The 27,651-nt window shown below is 34.5% G+C and overlaps 1 protein-coding gene across 1 annotated transcript in view; it reads left to right on the forward strand.

Annotated features, from left to right (window-relative positions):
• The first annotated feature begins 2,774 nt into the window (after positions 1–2,774).
• CDH10 (cadherin 10) overlaps positions 2,775–27,651 on the forward strand; it is a 95,409-nt gene continuing 70,532 nt past the window's right edge. Inside the window, exon 1 of the mRNA XM_053983635.1 lies at positions 2,775–2,831. The gene's annotated coding sequence lies outside the window, so the exon portion shown is untranslated. The remainder of the gene's footprint in view (positions 2,832–27,651) is intronic.

The raw sequence follows: 27,651 nt of genomic DNA on the forward strand, positions 1-27,651 counted from the left end.
GTATGGCTTTTCTAGAGTTAAACCTCAATTCCCAAAGTCAGTCCAGTTTAAGGGTACAAGTATGACTTGCAGTAGCTATGCCTGAATAAATTAATATCTCACTAGGATAAGATAGGTTCACTTCAGCTGAATAAAACCCTAGAAGAAATGTACCAAAATACTTCTCAGAAAAGGGAGTAAGCACACAATCAGGGTCTCTGACCTCCTTTTTCCTGAATTATTCAATTTATTTCATTGATTTCAAAATGTGGCGTAGTTCTCTGTGTGTATGTGTGTGTGCATGTGTAGAATAGATTTTTGTGCATTTACACAAATTGTCATTTATTACCAACTTCATGGTTACAAATGAGAAAAATGCTAAAAAGAGATGAGGTTTTTACCTTAATATTCAACACTTAATATTCTGTCCATCATCCAAAAAGCAGTCCAGCTTTAAAAAGCTATTTCGCATCCATATATATACATTTGCACATATTTGTGTCTCCCTTCATCATAATTTAATTTGTTAGTATTACAAAATTGAAAGTGCAACTTTTATTCTAACACAATCCTTAGCATTCTGCTATGGGATCAAAGCCTAAATCTAATATGTTAGGAGACAGAAGCACAATTGGTACAGTCCAAAAAGGTTCCATGAACTTTACCTTCAGATTGATATGAGAGGATTTGCTCAAAATAAAAGAATCTTATGCTTCCAGTTTAGCAGAAATAAACATGTAAACTTGGAAGATAGCACAGGTGCCTCAATAATATTGCCAGTTCCACATGGATTAATGGGAACTGTGAATGTATCTTTACACAGTGTAGTGTCAAATGGTGGTGAAGACTAGGAAGCTTGAGTTAGTCCTTTGACAGGACAGGAGAAAACAAGGATCTGAGAATGAAAGTCTTTGGAAACCAGGAGCAGAGGGGCATGTGGCAGTTCTGATTTTTATATTGATAAATGCGAAGGGGAGAAGGAAAGATTTTTTTTTTTTTTTTCTACAGAGGTTTTATACATGGCACTGTGTATTTATGAGCCCAAGTACAACGAAAGCCAATGAAATTAATTGCTTTCCTTAAAAAATTAAAAATCTGTCAGGGTAGATGAATTTTTCAAAACAAAATAATTTCATATATGGCAGTAAAAAGAGATTCCCTCTGCCCCCACAACTTGGCATTTTGCTGCTTTACTTGTTTCTATCTCCAGATGATATCTTCACATGCTAGTATAGTATGTTACTGAAATGCTGACTTGCTCATCTGCCAAAAGGTTGTGCTTAGGTGATGGGTCATTTCTGTTCCTACTGATGATTACAAATAAGGGGAAGCAACAGCAGGTGGTTACATTAGGAAATGATGGTAAGTTGTGGTAAAGATCTTGCCTTTTTTTTTTTTTTTTAATTATCTTTTCTCCTGAAAGCGGCTAAAAACAAGCAGAATGGTGAAAACTGAATAGCCTAACAAGACCCAGTGAGCTACATATTTCTGTATTAGATTTCCTAATAGTGAAATAGTTTTCATTGTTACTTTTGTCCTCACTCCCAAATACATTTTTCAACTCCCGTTTAAGATCATTTGGCTTTCCTTTTTTTTTTAAAGACTTTTTTTTGCAACCAGAGAAAGCCTCTTATGACACTTCTTAAATAGAGCAATACTGACATCCATTGGTTTAATCTTATGTGACTATTTGTTAAATCTCTTCTAACTAATGTACACATAACTCTCTACAGTATCACAATGAAAGGATTGAATTTGATATGATCCAAGGAGGATTGTGCTAAGTCCAATTTGCTGTATTAGAAACATGAAACCTACACAGATTACTCGATGCAAAGAAACCCATTGCAAAATGTGAAGTCCAAATACAATGACTAAAATAAAAGCAGGCATCACAAATGCCAGCTGGGGAAAGAATATTAATGGGGGATTAGTAGTGATGCTGAATTTTTTTTAGAACCTCTGGAAATGTGAAAATACCTAATTTTATGAACTTGTTTTGTATTAATCATTAGGCAAAATAGTGAAGTCTGAGGAAAAATGTTACTAATCTAATAGAAAAAGCAGTTCAGTGAAGAAAATAATTACTCTCTGGTTTCATCTCAGCCCTCAAAGGTTTTCCTTTAACTTGGCAGCATGCTATTTTTTAAAATAGATATATCTTTTATAAACACTGCTGTAAGACCACTGGTGATACAATGAAGTGGTTACATTTAATGAAGAAAAACACACCACAAAAAGTGGAGGTGTTTTCAATATTCATTATTACGACAAGCTAAACAGATGAAGCTTAAGCTTCAAAACCAGAGAACCATTCCGGCAGCGAAGGGAGGGCGACAGGCTTTCACAAAAAAAAAGCTTTCCGTTTGCTGTACCCTCCCACCGCATTCACTTGCAAATCACTGTGTGCTCGGGAAGCCTGCACTTCCCCGGGCTCCAACCTTCCCAGGGTAAGTGCTGCGGCTCCAGCAGCAGCGCCTCTCTCCCGCTCCTCTCCGAGGAGGGAGAGTAAGAGGTGTGTGTGTCTGTGTGTCTGTGCACGCTGCGCGTGTGTGTCTCTGGTGGTGCGTCTTGGGTTTTGGTGGAGGGATTTTTTTTGTCTTTTTTCTTTTTTTTTTTTTTTTTTTTTTTGCTCGTAAATCAGAAGCTCTGAATGAAAGCCAGTCGGAGGGAGAGCTCCCCCTTAGCTTTGGTTCCGGACTGTCCAGAGTTAAGTGATGCTGGGAGAAAAAGCCTGAGTTAGATCCAAGTAGGATCAGTCTTAAAAAATAACAGGAGAAAGCTGACCAAGAAAAGGACTCTAATAGCTCGTTTTTCAGTTTGGTTGGGGTGGACACTCAACAGAATAAAAGGTAGGAACCTTTCTCATTTTCTTTCTGTTGATATTATTACAGTTATTATATTAGAGCAGTATGTTGTTTAATGAGATTCGTATATTTGTTCTACTGTATACAACTTTCTGCATTTTATAAATATGCGTCAGGAGTAATGAGACAAGGGATAGGAAATAACTGCTGTGCATTCTCTCCTCAAAGTAAACCAATATCATCATATACATTCAGGATTGAAACACTAAGCATTTTATATTTTTTCTTCTCCTAGTATGCAGGCTATCTTTTGAGCAGCAGTTTCCATCTATAGTCAGTTCTTGAAAATTTAGTATGGGGGAACAAGTCTAACTGAATTGAAAAAAGCACAATGTTTCATAGTGTAACAGTTATGAACATAGCATGAAACATACACATATGTGCCCTCACTTTCTGTATACCTGTGCAAGTCTGTTGCAGCTTTCACTGTTAATCTTTCTGCCCTGGATTGAATTTCAGAATAATTACCTGCACTCACAGAAAATGCTTCTTATGAAGGAAATCCCTGTGGAGAGGGATAGCAAAGTGGATACAAGCAATATTTCAAATATCTGTATTGAGCTATATGCACACAGACAGGGATAAAATTGCCTGGTTTGACATTTCAGTAAAGGGGGAGTGGAGGGAGAAGGAAAAACCAGGGGGTAGAAGGGAAAAGGTGGAGGGAGGAAAAATTCAGTCTGCACCTGTGTGAGCATTTATTGCCAATGCTGCAATAAAATCCATATTTGATGTGGTGTTAAATTAATTCAGCACAATACAAATCTAAATCCATGCTCCCAACTACTAACTATTGATGGCATTGTCAGCTGCATAAGAAATTTTCAATAGGCTCATACTGTACATGATACTAGTTGCAGCTGTAAAAATCTAACAGCCCTTCAGCTTAGGAGAATGCATCTACACGTGCAATCAGTGACAAATAGCAACCAGCATTTTGAAATGGACCTATCATATCTGTTGCTTCCACACAAATGGAGCTGTTGCCTATAATTTTCATCTTTCATCTCAGTAAAAGCCTCTGTGTTATCCCAACAGCACTCCCATTGCTTTGAAGGTATTTTTTAATTATACAACTTGTTGTGCATGTATGTGTGGATGCGTATGTGAGTGTGTATGTGCACAGTGTGAGGAAGCAGGTCTGTAAAAAATAGTATGGTTTTTTTTCTTTTTTTTTTTTTTCTTCTTCTTTTAAACGTAGTAGGCTTTAAATTTACATGGTGATATTACTGGAGGGGGAAGACAGAGAGTGGGAGACTGGAACACACTTCTGAATCTCTAAATCCTTTTCACATATGCCCTTTACTAGAAATATTATGAGTCTGGTACTAGGATTTATTAAGATTTTTACAGCTACACAAACTTTTATACTAATTGCTTACCTTCTGAATGTAAAGCACTCTATGCTCTTTTAGAGGAGGAAATGAAAGAAGGAACTTAGGGAACTAATGAAAGCAAGAAGGAAACAGGTTATCTTTCTCAAGAGTTGAAAACCAGCTATTTAGAGTCAATATGGGTTTATGTCAGGAGAAGAATACTCCTTAGATTACCAACTCTTAATTCCAGTTTGGGCCTGAGGGCTCATATTTTTATATACTTTGTTACATGAAAGTTTGAATGAATAGGTAATAATTTCTGCAGCAGTTTCTGTTAATTTTAATTTAGATTTCTCTCTGTGGGTTTTTATGTGTGGTGTCAAGACAGTGATGTACATTTAAATAGGAACACTGAAATGTCTGAAGAGTGTTGATTATAATGCATATATTTAAGATGAAAACTGATCCTGATTATTTGATTTTTTTGTTACTTTGAGTAGCATTGGAAAATATGTCTTGGCTACTTGCTTTGCCAACCATTTATAACACATTAAACAGTTTGTGGAAAAGAAAATAGCAAAATACATCTTAAAAAGACTGCATGTAGAATCTTATATATTCCTAAATCGTCTTTTTGGCTTTGCCTTAGAATAAATGAGTATAGATACACTAAAACTTCACACTTGCATGTTCTCAATAGACAAAGGATCTGTGAAGAATGATGAAATACTGAAATGTGCTCACAGTAGACACTGTGTCTACTGTTCTTTTCTATGCTTAGCAGTAGTTAAAAAAATGCAGAAAATGTTATATGTGAAGGAAAATGAGCATAGAATTAATTAAATGCAGAGAGAGATTAAAAAATACACATCTAGACATACAAAGCAGTATACAAATTTCAGCTAAGTGATGTAAGTTTTTTCCCTTGTTAAATAATTAAATGTAAAAGTCAGAAAAGGTTAATTTGAAGATAATATCTGCCTCTGATTCTGAGAGAGTAATTTCCTGATCTCAATGTGATTTCCCAAGGAAAGAAATGAATGAAATATAGCTTGTCTCATCTGGATAATTCTGTGCAAGTGATTATTTTTTTTTAGGTCTGCTAACCATACTTACAGGCTGATTGAAAAGGAGTATAATTTTGTACCACTAGGTTGCAGCACTGGTACAAGGGGTCAGAGTACGATTTAACTATTGTTGAATAGTAGTAATGGGGTGAATATGAGGTTATGACAATATTATTTTTAATTAATTCATTATTATCACCTGAAATCATGTTTGTGAATACCAAGGTGTTTTAACTGGACTTCACAAAATGTCCTTCATAGATTTGAAAAAAACTTGCTCTATGGCCAATTCTTTGGCATTATTATTAATTATGTGACTGATAGAAGAAACTCATTGATTATTTGGGCAGAATATAAGGGTATAAGAAACATTCTGTGAGTGACTAAAGTGAACAACATCAATATTTGTTCTGCATTGCCACTGAATTTGCTATGGGCTTTTTACTAACATACTATTGGATACATCGGTTTTTCTAAAGGAGGAAAACAGAAATTATAATAGTAAAAACCATCTTCTCATGAACAATTTAAATATGCCTGAATAAAACATTATGAAGGATGACTTCACTGCACGTAAGGATGCCACAGCATAGTACACTTTCATTTGCTCTGAATAGTATGTAACTATCAATGAAAGCTCATAGAAACTAAAGTTGCAGTTCACTGAAACATTAGGTGATTAAAAAGCACACATGCTGCACATCCTCCACTTTCAAACCTACTAATGTGAACACTTGCCTTTAAGAAAAACCCATAATTTCTCTATTGTCTAACTTCTGGTAAAACTTAAAAGCAAAAAGAAATAAAAGAAGCAGCAATGGTATTCTGAGCTCTAAATGTTCTCCAAATCTCTCTTTAGGCCACGAGGAACTCCTATATCAAAAGTTGCTTGTGTTTTGTTCCCTGGATTTACATGTCTTCAGCTTTGAATCATTGGCAAGATGGCTTCCCTAACATGCCTATTTCTGTGAGTTAATGACTCTACAAGAGCGCAATAGAAAAAAAATCGTAATCTCTGGGAACTGTGTATATAGTGACCAGACTGCATTACTGCACACAGGAAAAAAAAAAAAAAAGAAAAACAAAAGGTATCAGCTGAACCTGAACACTTTTTTTCTTTTCATCTGGAGGGAAGCCAGAACACCACCCAACCAAAGGCTATTGAGCTTATATATTCTCTCTATTGGCCTATCAGTCTATTTTTTAATATGTGGGTGATCACATTGGCAAAAATTGCCAGTTGAAGTCTCATATACATTTCTTTTTACATGCAGTCTTCCTGATTATTAAATGTCAGAGACAATTACCTCAAATGTGTTTGTGTGTTTACAGTAGAGGTAAAACAGGGACAACCTTTATCTTAAACAGAGCTTGCATTCTAGAATACTGTAAAGTTTCTTTTTAAATTTAATTCAGCCTTTCATTACTTGACTTTTTCTGCAAGTCCCACTACCATTTCTTGTCTTTATTAACTTTGATGAAATAGATTATGTTTATCATTTTTTTGTTAAAGGAGTGTGTCCAGCAGAAGGCATAAAGCTCTAGTAGCATCTCAGAGGTGCAGGGCATCTGCTCTGGGATACAAACTCAAGTCTGCTATTTGGAAGTGTGTACCATGTACCAACAGGCTGTATCAGGGAAATACAAAGATTTAGGAAGTTAATTGGACATCATGAAAAACAACATGGGAGGTGTCCTTTATAATATTATTCCCACATGTACATCGTTCTTCACATGATGTTTTTATTTGTGACTTATTAAGGCATCTCTTAATTGTAACTCAAAGTGAATGTTGAACCATATTTAAAACAGTAGGGAAGCATGTAATGAAGAGTTCATGTGTGTGTGTTTATGTAAAGGTAATGATTCAAAAAATTACTTGAAAATAGATGTTTCCAGAATTCTGTTGCTTCAAAGCTACAACTGTATTCTTCTGTTTTCTAAAAAAACAAAAAAAACCCTCTTCAAATATTTTCTCATGAAGAACTGTATATAGTATGATATATACGAATGTATGTACATGTATATTTTACTGTTAATATTTCATCACCTACCACATTACAGATTGCATTTATTGTATCACCCTAGTGCAATGTTTTGCATTACAACATAAAGAACATGATATACCACCACTTATCCAGACCAGAACATGATTCTTAAAGATGACTGCAATCCTCATGAACTCTGCAATGCTATAATATCCAGATTTTCTGAACATGAAGAATGTATGCCAATGTAATTTCCAGCATTTTTAGCAAGACTCAAAATGCAGTGTCCCAGAGGACCATTAATTTTTGTCCCCCAAACTAACATAAAATAAATATATAGAATTGAACTTTTTAGTGCATGCATCTACCACACTTTTCATCTGTTTAATGCATGCAAAAATTATCTTACTAATTGTCATACTCTCCTAATAGCAAGCACAAATAAAACAGAGATATACCTGTGTCTAGAAAACTTACAAGCTGTGTGTTCTGTCATTAGTTCCTCTAACTATCACAGCCTTAATCAGGAGACTTTCAAACATTTAGTATCTTATACAAAAGACAAAATACATGGAGTAAATCTATGAGATTTTAAATGAGAGTGAGAAAAGATATAAAAACCCAAAGTATGTGTAATTATTTGGAGTTAATATTGAGAATAGAGGGAGGGTGATTAGGTTTATTCTGATTCTAAGAATTCCAAGAAAAATTATCACATAAATGTATCAATTCCTTTCTCTTTGAAGTAGTGAGCTGTCATTTCCCTGATGCCTTTTCCATGGTGTATGGAACTGGGAACCATAAATGCACTTCCATTTTATCTCTGTGTCACCAGAAAATTAGTTAAAAGTGGACATTTTAGATCCAAAAGTGGATTAGATATTAGGAAGAAATTCTTTACTTGTAGGGTAGTGGGGCACTGGAACAAGATGCCCAGGGAAACTGTGGAAATCCTATCCACACTAGGTGGCATCGAAGCTCATGGTAGGAGGGGCTTGGAACTACATGGTGTTGAAGATCTTTCAGGTCCCTTCCAGCCCCATCCTTCCTATGACTCTATGATAAAATGTCATTAAAATTATAGGTAATACATTTACTAAAAGTTTACATGGGCTAATTTGATTGATAAGATTTAATTCTTTAGCTAATGTTGGATGTATAGTTGCTTGTTTGTTTTTTAAATGTTGAGATTATCCAGAAGATGATATGGACTTTCAGTTTTTAGAAATAATTGCAAAACAAAACCCAAGAAAAATAGAAAGCATAGAAAGGAAAAAAAAAAAAAAAACAAACCCAACTGAATATGTTTAACACAAAAAATCCCCAAACATGATAAATTGAAGCAAGAGAATGACAATATTTCAGTTCTTACTTCCTTTCCACCTGTAAAAATAAATTTTAATAACAGATTATGCAAATAATCTTTTACAAAAAGTTTTCATCATACTATAGATCATATTTTCATTAAGAGCACAGATACCTTCTAATTTTTGGTTTCTTTCATTTAGTATGGGACATGGTTTTTACATGTCAGTAAAAACATGTTTACATGTTGCATGCTATATTATTTTTTTCATGCATTGTAAGTTTGATTCTGTGGCATAAGCTATGCTTGCTCTCCTGACTTTTTGCTAAAAAATAAAGGCACTGTTAATCAGAATAATCTTGTATTAAGCAGTAAGTAATAGCGTAGACCTCAATTTATGAATGGGTTAATGGGGTACACCTAATTACTTTGCAGCCAAATGAAAAAAACATCCTTGCTTCTGAGACTGCAGAAGTAAGACATTTCATTATGGTATGAAATATATTTTAAGATCTACTTAAACATATTACATCCAAGTTCCCTAAATATGCTTCTGCTTCCCACTTCCCATGGCCAAGTTTTAAATAGTATAGTCTTAAATAAATAGTCTTCTAATTCTGTTTCTCTCAGGGACAGTTTCTACAGTCTTTTGGCAGAAATTTCTAGTGTCAATAAAAGAGTGGGATGTAGAACACTATCGTGAGAACCATTTTAGGGAAGTGTGATTTTTTCCCCTTCTGTTGGACAAAGGTTATTTTCTGACATTAGCATGCTGAGATGTGCTCTTTCCCTTGAGTGAGAGTATGGTCCTCATGGTGAAGATAGCACTGAAACTGGAATCTTGATTAAAATGGGTGAACAGAGCCCCAGGCATGTTAGGTATATTTGGTTCTCTTCATGACTTAGGGGCATTTTATTAAATTTCTGATTAAGAAGTTAAAAGCAATTGTGCTATGTGTTTCTGGAACTACTTTTTTTTCTGGTAGTCACAACTGAATGGAATGTGAACAGATAGAGATAGATGGGTTTTCCTCTCTAATAGTACTCTTTTATAAAATTGCTTATACTATTACTTCAGATTTCCCTTCTTAAGTGGTTTCAAACCAAATAGTAAGTATCCTGATTCATATAATTAATTCGGGAAAACCTTTCTTAAGGTAGAAATGTATTATTTTTTTGTTTGCTTATTAGTGCATACTATTTAGAGAGTCTTTAATCATTCTGATCACCAGAATAAATTGATCTCTTCTCTAAAATTTAAACACATATGTGGAATATTAGTACAGGATGGAAAATTAAGACAAAATCATACATTTATTCTTTCTATCCTTGATTAACAAAGCATCTGAATCACTCTGAAACATATATGCTAACTGTGGTTGGTTTTCTCCAGTTTTTTATTTAAGGCCAGAATAATGAGAATTAGGAAAGGAAAAAGAACTAAGATATAGTGCATTATATTAATAACCCCATTAAAGTTTTGATGAGCATAAATCTAGAGAATTTGAGAATCTGTAATGTGACTAAAAAAGGTCACTAGGCTTGAGATAGTCTAAACTGGATGCCTAAAATTTTGTGACAATGAAGTAGAAACCAATTATTTGAGATATGAAATCAGAAGTTTATTTTTTTTTTTTTTTAATGCCAGTATAAATACATTTCATTGCTTTCAGGGATTTAAATGGTACTTACTGTATTATGCTTTAGAACAGAACTTACAAATGAGCTTTTAAGTTTTTACTTCTAACAACAACCACCTAGCTGGAGTTACAAACCAGTGGTAGAGCTCAAAGTAGTTCAGCCTTCTCAATTACAGAACCAGGCACCCTGTGTTAATAGAGCAGTGAGTTCTTGTTAAATTTCAGGTTATGTACATTCAGGAGAGAAAATACCTGCCATTTCCTTTCTCCATGGCTACAGCCATCAAGATCCAACCAGTAAGTCCTTGTGCATGTGGGGTCTGAGGTTGTTATGCCACTTGGACAGGCTGTGAAAGTTAGGGCTAATGGGATAAAAGCAGCCAAGGTGGATCAGTCCCACAGCTGCCCATTACATGGTTCCTGCTGAATCACTGAAAAAGCACCCCGGCGGTTTTGCCTTAGAGGTATCCATGACTATCGGGTCATTTTAGTGATTTGACTGGTTCCTTGTTACTCTGGGTATGCTGGTTGGAGTCCATTTCTACTTCTAGTGTATTCAAATCCTTCTTTTCCCAGAAAAAAAAAAAAAAAAAGAAGCACCAGAAAAAAAATCTTGATGCCCTGACACTAAAAGAATAATTCCTGGACAACTTTAGAAACTACTTAATTATCATTACAGTGTATTAAAATTGGGCTATTAGTTATGAGGAAGATAAAATGAAAAAAAATATGATGGCATGATGACATGATGACAGCAAAAAAAGTATAAAGTATTCAATTCTATCTAAGTAAACAGAATTAATCTCAATTATTCTAATGTTTAATCGAGTGCTGACTTCTCAAGGGTAATCCATTAGTGCTTTATAATATATGAACTAAAATGAAGTGATGTGCAGAAAAAAAATGTTTGAAGGTAGTTTCTTACTTAATATGTTTCTGTACAATCAGAAATGCTGGCGATTAAGTACAGGACAATGCTGACATAAACACATTTCTTTTATAATCTTAACATTTTTCTTTAAAGGAAAAAGCTATAGTGACTTGAAATTAGCTGTGAAATTTGTAGTTTTATTTTCTGAGATTCTGGCTTTCTTTCGGGTTGGAGGTTATGAACTGCTTTTTATTAGTAATTTTGCTGGAATTTTAATAGACACGTGTTACATGAAATAATTGCCAGTGAAGTGGTTATGGTTTGAATTTTTTTGTCCTAAAACCAAACTATGCAGTTTGAATTTTTTGTCCTAAAACCAAACTATGCAGTTAGTCCACTCCAAGCTGTTCATCTCAGTTAGTAATGCCCTTCATATGGGATGAGGTTTTGCTGTGGCAATAGAAAAGCATTCATTTGACAATATGGTATCCTACAAGCTAGAAACAATTTCTTCACTTTTCATTATGTACCACACAGCTTTTTAAAGAGCTCAAAAAATTTAAGATGAACTTTTTTTTTTTTTTTTTAATTGCATTTGGAAGGGAAAATTAAGTGGAGTAAAGGAATAATTAATAATGCATAAACTGTTGAAGTTTCATAAATTTTCTCCAAGGGAAATTATACATTGTTGATGGTTTTGGAGGGGTTTTTCGTGTCTGTTCAGTTTTCATTAATATACTAGATATGTTTTTACTTCCCTGTCCTATAGGAGAAATATAGAATTCTAAATGTCCCCAGCTAGTTCTTTGCGATGTGTAGGAAACCTAAACTTTAGTATATTTTTTTTTTCTCCTTTAACTCTATGGTAAGTCTCTACATTTTGGTAGTTTGTCAAAGTAAGCAGAATAATATTCATAACTTGCTAACCAATTGAACGTCAAATATTGAAGACATTTCTTGTGCAATTCCCTGAAAAGTGTTCCTTTTTCAGATGTGAACCTTAGGAATGCAGATATTTTTAATCTTTTGGTGCCATCTCGTGGCAAGAGGATTATTGTATGAAACAAAGAGGTAGTCTTTTCAGTACGTATTTTCTAAGCTTAGCAAAAATGTGCCTTGCTTTGGTGATAGATATGTATGTATGAATTTTAATAGTGAATGTAAAATAACAAACTAATTCATGCATAGGACAAAACTATCTTTGGTTTTTGATTTTCATCCTTTTTAAGAGTCTATAAGTATCGATTTGAGAAATCTCAGAAAAATTGACTGTCATTAGCACAGAAATAGATTTTTAGTCTGCTGCATTAGATCTCTGTAGCATACTTAACTGGTTCAAGGCAATTGTCAATATATTTTTATTGTAGCAGTGCATTACATCTCTGTAGAATACTTTAATACTTAGCTAGCTTAAGGCAATATTCACTTCAGCATCCTGTAATGTTTAACAGAAAGCCAGGGTCTGTGATAGCATTCTTGTGTTTCATTTTATTTTCTGGTTTTGGCTTGGGAAAATTCAAACCAGCCTGCATCCAAAAAAAGAGCAAGGACAGCACAGGAATGCTGTATATTTTTCTGGTATTTTCATTAGGATTCAGAAAAATGAGTAGTTTTGGTTCTGTGCTACATAAATACTAGCTTAATACTGGGAGGTTTTAAAGATAATGCTTGTAGGTATCTGCAATTAGTACAGATCACATTCTTGCTCAGTTTCTGAAGGAGTTTTTTTATACAATAGTCCATATTTGCTTACTTATCTCTAACTTCCAGTCTGATGAAAATTTCTAGATGTAAATATACTATTCTCTGTAAAGAGCTGGAAAGAGAATCGAGATGTCTGTCCTGCTTTTACTTATGGTGTGAGGTTCTCATTCTTTCAAAAGTAAGGATGTTTTTATTCAAAAAAAATTATAGTCTCGTTCAAATATGCTGTAGTTATTGAAAATAGATGTCAGATTATTACTTTGTGAGTTATTATAATATTCTTCCAGCTGAAGAAGGAAATACTATCAATCAAAATTAGTGCGAAATGAGAAAACTGTTTTAAGATCTCACCTGTTCTTTTAATGTCAGACAATTCCATTACTTTCTGTACACATGACCATTACTGTCTGTGTACTATATGCTTTCTATATTTGTACAGAAAATAATATTAGAAGCATAAAAATTTAAGATATATTTTCTAGCAATTATATGGTAAATATTAAAATGGTAGTCATTAGAATGTGATTTTTAGTAATCAATCACTAGCTGAGGTACCACTGTGATAAGTTCAGTGTACTATGATAAGTCAGTCAAAAGGTGAAGCATTCATTTTCTTTAGTTAGAGATTGTGTGATTTCTCTGATTGGGTTAGCTAAGTATAAAACTCCCCTGCCTATCAGCTAGAATTAAGAGAAGAATCATAGCATTAATGTAATAAGATACAGAATTTCAACAGTTTTATACAGGTATGTGATAATGTGATTATTTCCTCCTCATCCCAGTAAAACTCGCTTAACAGTTGAGTACTGAATACTTCTCTCTCTTTCTATATTGCCTCCTGTAATAGACTACAAAATTGGTGGTAAGTGACTTAAGAAAGATTTGCAATTGCTCATTCCAGTGAATTGATGAAATGTGTATCCTCTTACAGGAAAGACACATCTAAATATGTGTCATAGTTTTGATAGAAAGACAGAAAAGTGTGAAGCTTAAGGACTCACAAACTAAATTTTAAAAAAAGTTTTCTAGAAAGATATTTACCAATATTTTATCTTCCTAACTTCTTATTCTGGATTAATACACATTTGTTTATTCACGTCAGTGTAAATTCCTTTCTGTTACATTTAATACAAACTACAGAGTACAGAATATTTTAAAGAATATTAAAGAGGAGGAAAGCAGAAATCTTTTATACATTTTGATTTAAGGCATTTTTTAAATGTACTTTCTTCTAAAAGCTTTAGCTAAGGCAGGCAGTCTGCTCCACCTGAAATATGGAATGAGATGGGCAAAAAAGCAAGCACAGATACAGAAAGATGATGCAGCATGTCATAAGTCACCAAAGAGAAAGTCTCCGATGAGATGAGATTAAGAAAATTTGCAGACAGTGTTATGTGGATAAGAGGGAGGTAAAATCAGTTTAAGGGATAAAAAGAATATGAAGATAGTTAGGAAAATGTATTAGAAAGATAAAATAATTCAATATATAATGTATTCTTTGAAGTCAGGGAGGGAAGAGGAAACATGGTCAATGTAACTGATTCTTCCTATTTGTGGAGCTTCTGGAGGTGAAAAGTTAATGATTTTGTGATTATCTTCAGAAAATGGAAATATGTATAGCACAATTTCAGAATACGATATTGAAAAAATTGCTAGAATCTCCTCATTTCTGCTGTAAAATTCCTTGTATTCCCTTTCTTTAAATGGCACCTGTTGAAAAGTAGATTTTGCTCTTTCAATCCCAGTGTGCATAATTTAGTTAGAATTTTAGGTAAGTAAATACATTATTTATGCTGGAAACTGTTGGATCCTGTACATAAAGGGGAGACTGAAAAATGTCTGTCACTGAACTTGTCTAGATGATCAAAAGGAAAAAAATGCTTTTTAAAACTGTTTCTGGGGTTAGTCTGTCAGATGAGGTTGATTGCTGAGCTGTGGAACTTGTGTATTTAGTGTGTTCTCCTGACTGTCAAAATTATTTATATCTAGTGTGACGACCAGTTAGTCTAAGCAACACATACCTAAGCTGTGACAGTGAAAGAAAAAAAATCATCCTGCTGTACAACTGCAGTAGTAAATAACTGACATGTTTCAGGGCCCACAAGCCTACAGAAATTTTAAACAAGACATAAAGGTCACAAAAGCACAGGTTCCTGACAATCATGGGTACTGTTATTACATGCACAATGTAGCTGTGCCATCTTTTCAGACTCCTGCAGAAACAGTCCAAATGAGTTTGTAGCTATGACTTTGTCCTTTGGAGATTGCAGTTCTTAGGACAAACTAGGAAGGGCTTTTGCAATAGAAAGGAGAACTGCAAAATTAAAAGTAGTGACACTGATATGTAATTTTTGTCATTTGGTTAAACATACCTTTGCCAAAGTAAACTCGGTTGTTTTCTTGTGAAGATAAACAGAGAAGCCTATGTATGTATTATCTGCAAATGATGCACTTTTTCCTTCCCTACCTTTTACTGTATAGAAATAATTTAAATTAATAATAACAATAATAATAACAATAATAATAATAATAATTTTGTATGAGGTATGAATATAGAAATAAGACAAAAATTAAAATTATCTCTTATTGGACTGATGGGATGAAATCAACATGCTTCAGAAATAAAAATGGGTTTTCCTGCAATGGATTTATATCCATCTGCTCTGATGTAAAGCACTATGACAGACTGTCATGGGGATAGCTGTCACTTTTTAGTAGAGTTAAGGGAATTCAGGAAGCAAAAGGCAAAAGGAATTGTAGTTCCTAAAAAATGGGACAGAAATTTCCAGCCTTAAGAAATTTTAAAACATATTTTTCCCTGATTTAAACATAATTTTTAATAGCCTCACAATGTCTTGTGCAGGATGGAAACTAAACCCTTATGTCCCTAGAAGTGTCTCTCTAATAGCATTCAATTAAGTTTTCCTCAGCCAAAGGAAAAAAGCACATTTATCTCCAGATATTCCACAAGTCTTTATGATAGCTTTTGACCAGGCTACAGCTCTTTTCTAGCTCCTTAGGTGTTTGTGACAGCTGATTTACATGGGAAAGAAATGGTGACTGATCAGCTCTCCTGCTTCTCTGTTAGTTCACATTGCTATCCACAAGGACGTCACAGATTTTGCACTTTGAAAAGACCATACTAGTCTGTCTTGCCACTCATTAAAAAAAAAAAAAAATCCTGCAGGAGATTAAGTAAGAATTAATCTGCCTCTTTCTGTGTGTTTTGGTACTTCTCTGAAAGGCATTTTGGGTAACAGCAGCAGTCAGGTGCTCTTGTCAATTAGGCCATGCTTGAAGTACTGGGTGCTTGTTCAGGCGGAAGAGTCATGCATGTGAAGAACCAGGAGACTCAGGGCTGGACAGCACTGCAGAAGCTCCTCATTGTCAGTGGATTTCTGATACGCTGTTTGTAATAGCAGGGAAGAAGTTTGCCTCCAGAAAGGACTGAAACCCCCCTCCTACTTTGTATTTCAAACCTGGAGTTCATATGCAGAAAACCACAGAAGTCTGAGGCCAGTTTATGTTGATGAACTCATGTGCTTCTGTGCAGGGGAGACCCCAGCAGTTCAAAAATTATTTCAGCTTGTGTTTAATTTACAATATTGTTGATCAAATATACCTAGTTGATCAGATTTAATCAGATATAAAAAGTTCAGCGCATTTATTTTTTAAAATTCTGTCCAGATATGTACACACTTGTGCTTTGGGCAACTTCATCCCTAAACAAAGCTGTGCCTTGTTCTGAGACTAATTTTCTAGCAGAAAACAAGAATAAAGCAACTCTTTATTTTTGAGGTTAACTTTTTCTAACTTCCAGTTAACCATCAACCTTACATATTTGTCTCAGCTAGTGCTTAGTAGTACTATGTTCAGAACTTATAATTTTTCAGACACTTCACTGGTTTCCACCTTAATTTTAATAAAATGATAATTTTAATTGCTCACATAATTCTTAGAAGGCTGTGACTTTTTCCATAGCCTTTCAATAATGTCCAATCAGTATTTGTCAGGAAGTTGATTTAATTGATTTAAGGACCACAATGAGCAGCCTGCTTTAGTAATGAAATGAAGAGGACAGTTGAAATGATTAAATTTTATAGACAATTCATATGATCAGAGATTGTCCTGGAAGAGAAGTGCAAAATGAGAACTTGCACTGAGCTGAACATTCTTATTGCCTAGGAAGTGCTCAATTGCACTTTTGCTTCAGGGTACATTGAGCAGAAATTTTCACATCCAAAGCAATATATGGAATTATATATTTAACAGAATACTAATAACTTACCTAACTGAAATACTACAGTATTGTAAGTCAAACACTGCCAAGTATTTTAGAATTATTAAATCTTCCACATAAGACTACAATGTAAAAATATTACAGAAATCAAATTACAAGCCTTTTTAATGCACATATTTTACTCCTAGAATTTTAATGATTGTTGCATTATCCTTTCTATGTTTCTGTTCGTAAAATTTCCAAAATTATAAGCAATGTTTTTGTAATTTTGTAATTTTGTTACTTTTATTCCAATGTGGCTCAGCTCTTATACAGTTCTTGATCACTGGATTTCTTTCTGTGCTGTGTGGGTACTGGTATTTTGAAGTTCCTTTTATGTGCCATGTTCTTTACTTAGGACATACTTCTTATGTTCATTGCTTCTCACTTCACATTTTCTGTCAATCACAGATGTTTATCTTTCATCTGTATGATGTAATATAACAAATTAACAACTGAATGCTTTGAAATTCAATTAACAATTGAGTGCTTTGAAACAATTGGTGCTTGTTAACAAAGGGTTTACTGCAACAGGCTAAAAGGAGTCTGAAGTCCTGTGTGAGAAACTTTATTATGTAGCTAAAACATAGAACACTTGTTTTTTAGCATCAAAATATGTTAATTTGGGCATACAAAACTGCTGTTGTAGTGGGATGCTAAGTAATGTCATACCCCTTCCAGGTATACCCTTCCTGGGCTGTATCACGAGGATCCACTAAAATTGGTTGAACTTGAACAGACCTAATTGGTGCAGCAATGCCCTGAAACCATGTAAGAGACCATATGGCACAGTAGCAAGGAGAAAAATTAAGAAATTAAGAATTTCTTAATTAATCTTAACTAAAAAATTTAAAAATCAACAATCATGTGATAAGTCCCTTTACATAAGGAAAGACTATCCCTAGGTATCAGCACACACATGCAGATTGTTCTTGGAGACACTATGATACTTTGCATATGCTTAAAAATATGTTTTTCTAGTGTTTCTTCAGCGTTTTTCTAGTTTTCAAACATTGATTTTATGGTGTACTTTAGTGCTTTTAAAAATATTCAGTGCTATCAAGGCTGTTCATGATGTACAGCTATAGTTCCTAGATAATTTTCAGTGTATAAAGACTATTATTTATGAAGATTTAATTAATGATAAAGAAAAGTCAGTTTTTATAATGTATCAGTTATTAGCTACTAATAGGTGTGTGAAGTAATGGGGGTTATTGGGCTGCAACAGTGTTTCTGCATAGGCATGGACCTCTTATCTATCTATTTGTGCACTGCTTGGTTGTTTGCAAAACAACAATGGCTTCAGAATTTCTGAAGAGTTTTAGGCTGCTTTTTGTCCATTCAGTATATTATAATTAAAGAATACAGCCACCACCACCCCCGGACTATATCCACTCTGCTTAGTCTGTAGTCCCATTACCTCCTAGAAATGTTATATGGATGCTTGGGCAGCACATCAAGATTATTTAATGAAATTTAAATTAAATCATAATTCCATAACTGGTGGGGCTTTTTTATTTTGAACTCAAACAAAACTAACAAATATTTAGTATTATTACAAGTATTTAGCCTAGAGAGGGAGCACTGCAATTACCATTGTATAGCAAATAAAACTTAAAATCAAGTCTTCTTGATCATTTGAGATTATCAAAAATTATGGAATACAATTATGAGTGTACAGGTGTTGAAAACAACATTCTATATCAGTTTCATTTTGGGAATTTTTCCTAATAATTGGGCTGCTTTGCATATAATCTCTGGGGCTCCTTCTTTGTAAACACATCCTGGTGGGATTTGCTCATCCTCTTCAAAAGCCTTCCATTTCCTTGACGTCCTGTGCCATAATGTTTGTGGAAGCATTGAGAAAAAAATATTCATGGGGGAGAGAAGAATCAGGATGTCTGAGCTGTGTATTGGGAGGAGAAACATAACCCAGGGTACATATGATGTACAGTTCTCTGAAGATATGCAGCTTTACCCATATTACACTACACAGGAGTGAAAAGCAAACAGTGTGTTGATGTTGGGTTTCCAGCATGAAGACAGACCTATGTAAACTGCCAAGTTTAGGTGCTTGGATTTTCTTGTACTTTTGGAAGTCTTTCTACAAAATTCTTTCTTTGGAAATATTGTGGCCTGCTAGTAACTGTCACAAAGATAAGGCATTTGTAAAACTAAGACTGGGGAATAGCTCACAGAGTTAGGAAATAACTTGTTGTAACTCAGGTTCATCCCTGTCCACTGGCCACTGGCTATGTATTGTATTTGTATGCTTAAGTAAAATAACATGGCAATATATAATAAAATAGATCTGGGAACTTTCAAGTCTGATGAAGTAGTTTGCCAATTTAATAAAATGTTGATTTTATTTTTTTTAAAGAAGTTTTCTGTAAACAATATTGTTTTGTTTCTCCTGCTTCTTTCCACCACAGTCTCTTTGGAAACATAACATTTTATGTTTGATCCTGAATGTGGTGTCACATTAGAGCTTAGTATGATTTGAAACAGCCGAAATAGCTAAAAGAATCAAATGTTATATTGGAGACAGGTCATTCTTAATAGCAATGTCATTACAGTTTTCATAGGATTTTTCCTCTTTCAGACAGCATTTCTTCTGCATGCTTAGAATCATTCCATCTTTCTTTCCTTGAAGACACAGTAGGTACATAAGCATTAACCATTTTGTGTTCAGGCCCTTGGGCTGTTTCCTGCTTCCAGTGAGGTTATGAAGTACTTCTGAAATCCAGTAGTCTAAAGGGACAACTGTAAAAAAGCAAACATAAGGTGAAATACAAAATATGAGTAAGCATTTAGTTTTTCAAATTATCTTTAATCCCTAAACAGCTGTGAAAGCCAGCCTGCAAATATTACCCATTTTATGTGGAATCTACATTAATGGAATACTTAATTTTTTTGATTTCACAAAATAGGGCCAGCATGATTAAGATTGGCTCAAAAAGCTTGGTTCTCATTTGTTCAGTTATTGTGTGGCTGTGAATCATATTTGAAAGTATACATTATATAATAGCCTTTTATTGCTTTTTTCAGTCTAAATAAAATGAAGTTCAGGGTTGGTCTTCTGGGTATAGCGCTAGCACTTACAAGATTAAGGATGGATAGAGGTGGAGAAGGAAATTAATCTCCAAGACAGTCTTAAGAGATTAATTGTACTATGTTAATGTGCAGTAGTTCTGTCTGTAGATGTGATTATCATAAAAATTAAAAAAAAAAAAAAAAAAAAAGAATCCACGGAGCTGGGGTTTGTGGTTTGTTTATTTTAGTTCTTCTCAGCTACAAATCATTTTAAACATTACTTCTTGCATATTCAGTAGATAACAGATAACAGATTAACCTCTGTCCAAGTCTTTCATAATTCTAAGTTGTAACTTGTTCTTCCCACTCACAAGCCTTTTTTTTCCATAGTTTAGCAGCACCAGTTTGTTCCCTGTGCCATGACAGTCATGAGACCTCTCTTAAAATGTGGTGTTCAAAATGAATTTATTATTTTAGCTGAGCCCTTCCCATTGTTGCTTGAGTAGAGAAGATAGACTTTATTTTTCTTATAGGTAATAATCTTCCTTATATATAAGTTTATTTTTTTTTTAAATCCAGATGATGCCTGCCGTTAAATCATATTCAGTGATCTTTGCCTCACAAGCATTAAGATGGTTGACATTTAGTAATTTTTCTCTGTCCACCAGGCATGATAATTATTCAATCATAGGAAGAATTAAGAGAGGAACTGGAGTGGAAAATGTATACTTTTAATCAGAGAATGACTAATTATTCTGAAGCTTCTTCAGCCAATTCATGTTCTATACTAGTAGTAAATTCATTAAACCTATGCTTTGAAAACCTGCAAATTGCAGTGAACAGTGTGTGGTCCTTGAAAATGCCTGATTCTCCTGCTGAGCTGGTTTTATTTTATCAACATGTGAATGTGCTGCTGCTGGGTTGCTGGGTTTTCTAAATGTCTTATAACTGAGTCATCCCATAGCTTAGCAGTTGCCTTGCTTACAGCTGGACACCTTGTCCAGTGTTGTTCCATTGCCTTCAGGGGGAATTTACATCACTTCTCACCTAGAAAGTGTTTGTGGGTTTCTTCAGTATATTATGTCTCTTGGTTGTAAAACATATTGTAACTCAGTTAATAGGATTGCAAAAGGTGGCCATTCAGATCTAAATTCTTCAATTACTCTTTCCTGTTTAATGCAAAGATCATAACATCTTGCTGCCAATATAAATTGTATTAGCTACCTGTCTTACATTTATTTGTAAAAACAATGCTGCTGCGCTAAGACAGCATTCTCCAGCTTCCTTCAATTTATCTGTAAAACACTGCTCCTCCAATGAGATTTGAATCAAAATTTTCAATCTTGCTTCTGTTCCTAATTCCCTTACAGAATTATGTCATCCTAGACATCTCTGACTTTTCTTTCTTATGCCTTGACTTTGTCTATTTTACCTCCTTCTTCCCTGTTATTCCTTTATATTAATATTTTAAAGCACAATGTATTTTATATTTCTGAGGTGTTTGCTTCACTATGTTTTGAATGAAATTACAGTGTCTTAGCCAAAGTCTATTCTTTACTGCATTTTCTGTTCCACTTTTGCACTACAAAAGCTTTTGTTTGTGCTATATAGTTTCTTTCAAAAGTTACTCCTCCTTTGGTCTTCTTGTCTTTCCTGCACATAAAATTATCATAATCTTCCAGTCTTTTGGGATATTGCACCAACTCTCTAAGATGCTTATTATATGGTTTTGAACTTTCAAAACAAAAAACGGTGCAATTTTCTAGGTTTGCTCATTGCACTTTTTGTATTAATGTACAGATGTCAAAGACATCTGATTAGATGCCTAATGCAGTACCTTCTTCACCCTGACTTGCTATCACCTGTTTTTTTTTTTTTTTTTATCCTTCTTGCCCCTCAACTCTTATTTATTCTGTTCTATATTCTTTTTTCCTATCCATACCTAACTAACATGTTTGTGTTAGCATACCCATGTTTCATCTCTATAATCATTTTTACTAAGCTAGTACATAATTTTTCCTTCCTTATTCCCTTCCGGGTCCCCTAAGGAAAAAAAAAAAAAAAATCATCTTTATGTAATAACTCAGTGAAAAATGTCCCCTAAGTGAGGAAGGCAAAGAAGTCCAGGTGACACAATCAGTCCCAAATTTATTTCCAGAATATTGTTCTCTAGAACTGGAGGTTTTTTCTTATGAGAAGGTTCTCTGTAAGGTAATAAATAAAAAGAGTTTGTTGATGAAAAGAGTAAGGTGTTTTTACAAATGTTGATAATGTGGAAAAAATTTGCAAACCTTGGCATGGATGAACATTTGTAGCAGACCTCAGCAATTTGCATAAATAAAGCTTTTGGAGGGGAAATTAAATTGGAAAAGGTTATGGAACAGGATTTGGAAAAACCCCAAGGCACAGAGACATTGAAGATGCTTCTGTCCAGTTGCAGAGCAGTAGGGACTCACATACAGCATCTGTCAGGACTGAGGATAGAAATGACAGCAGCAGTGCTGCTGCTGATCTGGTTGCTCTGTGACATGACTTCTTGCTGACCTCATTGTCTGTCAATGGTGTTTAACATCTTACCAGTTTCCAGAAAGGCACAAAATTTTCAACAGTGTAAGAGTGACTTTCTATCATATTCAGTGTATGAACATTTTTTAAACACCTTTCTCTCTCAAAAGTGGTGTACTTTTTGTAGGTTTGGTATTTATTTTCTTTGCTGTCATAGAGCTTTCTGTCTTCAAGAGTTCACTGACTAATGTGAAGGAAGGATTGCAAATTGGAAGGTTTGTTTATAGGCACTGGAAGAAATTACACTTGAGTTCTTCAATCCTCACTCATATAACAGTTATTAGAGACAAGATATCTGTTTTGCTCTAAAATAATATTTTAAGAAGAGTGAGAAAATCATTGCTTGACATTTTCACTAAGTTTTGCTAATGTGTATGTATATATATTTCATAATATTGTAGTTCTGTGCTTCTCAACACTGAGGGAAAAAATCCCCATAGTTTCTTTCAAAATCATAATATACACTTTAATTACATATCACATTTTCCTTTGAGTAGCGTCAGTGAATATCTTTAGCAAGTACACTTCAGTCACTGAAGTAGATGGCTTTTTGTTGCTGAAACTGAGAACAAATCCTTGACATTCTTGTAGTAACATAAGGATAACACTATCACTGGCATTAGATTCTTATGCTAGTCTGCCTTTCTCAAATAGGTGTTTGGAAGAGGAGTAAAAGAAATACCAGAGATAAAAAAGAAGCTGTGGAGAAAAGAAAGGATAGTTGTCAACATGCCAATGAAAATCCATTTTCAAAATATAGGCTAGCGCAAGTAACTTGTGAGTGACACTGGATGGAAACTGGAAAAGTGAACACAATGAGTCATAAGAATAAAAACATTCAATGAGATGTATTATCATTTAATTTATGTGACCTTTACAGCCTCCTAAGAATCACTTCTATTTTCTATTTGGAGCCATTGATCCATTGGATCTTAAACTGATGTAAGACCTCAAGTAACCTTCCTCCTATATTTGTCTAAAGTCATAACCTTCTTGTAATTGCTTGCTTTACTGTAAAACAAGATATAAATGAAAATAGGAAATTTAAAATGTTCAGCATTGCTTCTTCCATACTGACAGTAGCATTGGGTCAATGCATTTTTTTCTTGCCATGTGCAACAAATGATGTTTGTAGCAATATGACAGAGATCCAGACTGATATAAACTTCTCAGAAGTGAGAAGCTGGATGCTACCCTGTAAAAACATCAAGGCAGATTGGATAAAATAGTAATTCTTTACCTACTAGTTAAGTCATCATATACATTGGATGGAAATGGATTTGCTTCCCTTAAGTGATTTTGATAACAGATGGTTAACATTTCCTATGTTGACAAATTCTAGAATTTTGTTGTGCAGAAAGTGTCTGAATATATTGTACTCTGTGTACTCTTGTAGCTGTATCTTTATGAATTTATTTCTTAGCCAGATTTTAGACATTAGTATTAATAGAACATGGGAAATTCAGATTTTTCTCATGATTTTGTAACCCAAGAATTATAAGGAAAGTCTGTGGCGTTTATTCACTAGAGCCTCAAGCAGCTGGAATGCCCGGCTAGGCGCCGCTTTTGTGAGACGGTAGCTGCCACATGCACGGGTGCTCCAGAGCTATGGCGTTTGCCTCCCTGCTAGTGTTGAGCACTCCAGCGTGGGTACACAGCTTTGGTAGCTTCACTCTGAGAGGAAGTGAAGGGACAAGAGAGGCACACTTTGCTTGCAAGCCTGAGAGCGAGCTTTTATTTCCACGTGTGGTCGCAGCGATGGTTGGAGCAGACTGTTCCCGGCACGGCAAAGGGCAAAATGGCCAATGGACAAAGACAGCTTTAGGTTAAATAGGGGGTGGGCAGACAGGGGTGGAAATCCCCTTCGCCCAAGAGGGACAGAGGGGAGTGATGTGGATCACAGCAACCCATGGGAACATAACAGAGGTGGGTACAGTGTTCCGGGACAAATAGCATTGCAAAGGTGGAGTGATTGATACAGAACTTTCCATGAAGAAGCAGGGAGTGGCTAAGAGCTCCTGTGGCAAACAACTTGGAGTGAACCATTGTGAGGGAAAATAGGGGTACAGAGAACCAACCTAACTAACATTTATTAAAATCCCTAACTAAACCAACCCAACCTACAACAAAAGTCTATCACATATACATGTGTCTATCACATTTTGTGATCTTCTATGATGTTTTCTTCCCTGTAAGTGATTTGAAGAAATCTGCTGATAAAAATACACAGATCATCTGGTTCTTGATATCCAAACAGAGTAATTTTATTGAAGATAACTTTCTGTGAGGGAAGAGAAAAAACAGCATGGCTTAAACCTGGTAGGGAGTAAGCACCACACAGCTGCTCTGTCACTCCCCCTCCTGTGGGATAAGGGTGAGAAAATGAAGGATAAAAGTGAGAAAACTCATAAAAACAGTTTAATAGGGAAAGCAAAAGCTGCTCACACAAGCAAAGGAAAGGAAGGCAATTAATTCACCATTTCCCATGGACAGCCATTGGCAGGAAAGCAGGGATCCATCACATGTGACAAAGGTGATGCGGGAAGACAAACTATATTGCTCCTGATGTTCCCCACTTCCTTTTTTTCCCCTCAGATTTATTGCTGAGCATGATGTCACATGACATGGGACATCCCTCTGATTAGTCAGAGTGTCCTGGTTGTGTCCCCTCCCATCTTCTTGTGCACCCCCAGTCTACTCACTGCAGGGGTGGGGTAAGGACCAGAAAAAGGCCTCGACACCAGGCTTAACAGTTAAGTGCTGCTTAACAATAAGGAAAACATCTCTGTGGTATCCACACTGTTCCCAAAAAAAAAAAAAAATCCCAAACACAGCACAATAAAAGATACTGTAAAGAAAATTAACTCTACCATAGACAAAATCAGTACAATGAGAAAATGAATCGAGGGATTCTAGTATGGTATGCACCTGGTACGATCAAGTGGTGAGATTTCTTTTTGCCGTAGTTGAATAAAATTCTAAGTATTAATTCTTTTACAGAAGTACTTTGTGTTTTTCCAAACTATTACTTTATAGTGACAAGAAACTATATGCAAAATGTCTCAGGTATATGCTGCATATATCTCTATATATTTCACATTTTGAAAGGGTTTGCCTTCACATACACAGGATTATCAAATTTCTATTTTCCTAAGAAGAACAGCTTTTTTTTTCCCAGATAGTTTTCTTAGGCATCTGGGTGGTATATACATCATTATCATTTCAGTTAAGAGGCTGGGATGGGAGTATATTTATAACTGAACAGACACTTTGAGAACATTTTTAATTCTAAGAATTGGAATTGGAGAATTTTTATTTTTTTTTGCAATCTTCTTGTGGTTACTCATTTGTGAACTCTACAAGGGAGATTTCACTTGCTGTTCTTGAGATTTGGTAAATTTACAGAAGAATATTATTTAGAGAAAAATGTGTAGATACTGCCTAGGACAGCATCACTCATTCAGAAATGATATAAAAATATTGCATTGAATATACCACAAGGTAGGAATAAGTCTCTGTAATGCATTGTAACACTTCATGAAGTCTTTAACTGCAAAGATCAATATATCATTAATCACTTGTAATTTCTTTCCACTTAAAAAAAAAGACTGTTGTTTAAAAAAACATAAAATTAAATTATTTGCTGTCCATATTTTAGTGAAACAGTCCCTTGTTCTAAAAAAAATCTCAAAAATCCAAAACTCAGAGACAAAATGGTAATTATTATTCCTATATAATAAATTCTTGTATTTTTCTTGTACAATTTTTATTCAGTCACATTAAATACAAATATTTTCACATAGAAATATGTTTTGAATTCTAATTTACTTCCAATTGCAATTAAACTATAAACATTTGTTTTACAATTATAATAGTATTTTATTAATCTTAGATCCAAAATAGAAAAAAAAAAAAGAGAGAGGTAATTTGAAACTGTTGTAAATAATGCATGCATCAATTACTTATTTAAAACCAGAGAATTCACAGTACATCAGGTATATTGCTATAAAAGATTGAGTTTTACTGGGATAAATGTAATCCTACAGGAATCTATTAGGAAAAATATTGATTTTCTAGCTAACTATTTGTAGAAATGTATAACTTTAATTAGAATTGTTTGTTGTTTAACAAAGGAAGTAATTGGATAAACCTATAAAGTATGAATCCATCTTCCCTTTGACCATGACAGTTACCTTGCTATTCTACTGCAGTATTCCTAAACTGTCAAACAGCCTCTTGTGAGCTTGCTAGCAAAACGTGACAACATATGCACTCTTTGGATTTTGTTTTCTGGATTTTTGTTTTTGTTTTGGGTGCACTTGGAGAATTATTGGACCAAAATATCAAGACTCATTGTCACTTTGGATAGGCCAAGACACTGCCTAGCAGAGCCTCTTGCAGGTTTATATTTTCAGTTTGGACTAAAAAGAGCTGTTAGGTAAAAAATAATCTTGCTTGATGTTACATGGGACGTGGAGGGCTGGTCAGTATTGGTTGAACAGCTAATATTGGTTGCTGTTTTATGACTGTCCAGTAGCCATGTAAAAGGAATCTGTAGTGATAGAGGAAAAAAGAAAGAAAAGAAGAAAGGAAAAAAAACACAGAAAAAAATTATCAGAGGTTATTGGAGGGGACTTATCAGAGAAACAGAAGTAAACAGAAGTGAATTTCCTTGAAACACAATATTGAAAAGAAGGAGCAATAAAATAGAAATTAAAAGCAAAACTAAGTCTTGTGAATTTTTGCTTGTTTTCCCTTCAGAGTATATTTTCTATCTTCATATAATGTTCCTGCTAATATATACTTTGCTGAATAAGCATCCCTATAGCTGCAAAATTTATACATGCACACATACTTACATATACAGAAACAAAACAAATAAGCAACTGTACTCAGATCTAGAAACTTTAAACTTTATCAGCTATCCAACCACCTCTCAGATGGCACTTACAATAAAGCCTTTACTGTCTAAAGAGTTCCAGTATTGCAATCCCAATTCCAATTCCAAAGCCATTCATGGAATTATCTGATAGAAT

The sequence above is a fragment of the Vidua macroura genome, chromosome 1 (genome assembly GCF_024509145.1).
Source record: "Vidua macroura isolate BioBank_ID:100142 chromosome 1, ASM2450914v1, whole genome shotgun sequence".
Lineage (NCBI taxonomy): Eukaryota > Metazoa > Chordata > Aves > Passeriformes > Viduidae > Vidua > Vidua macroura.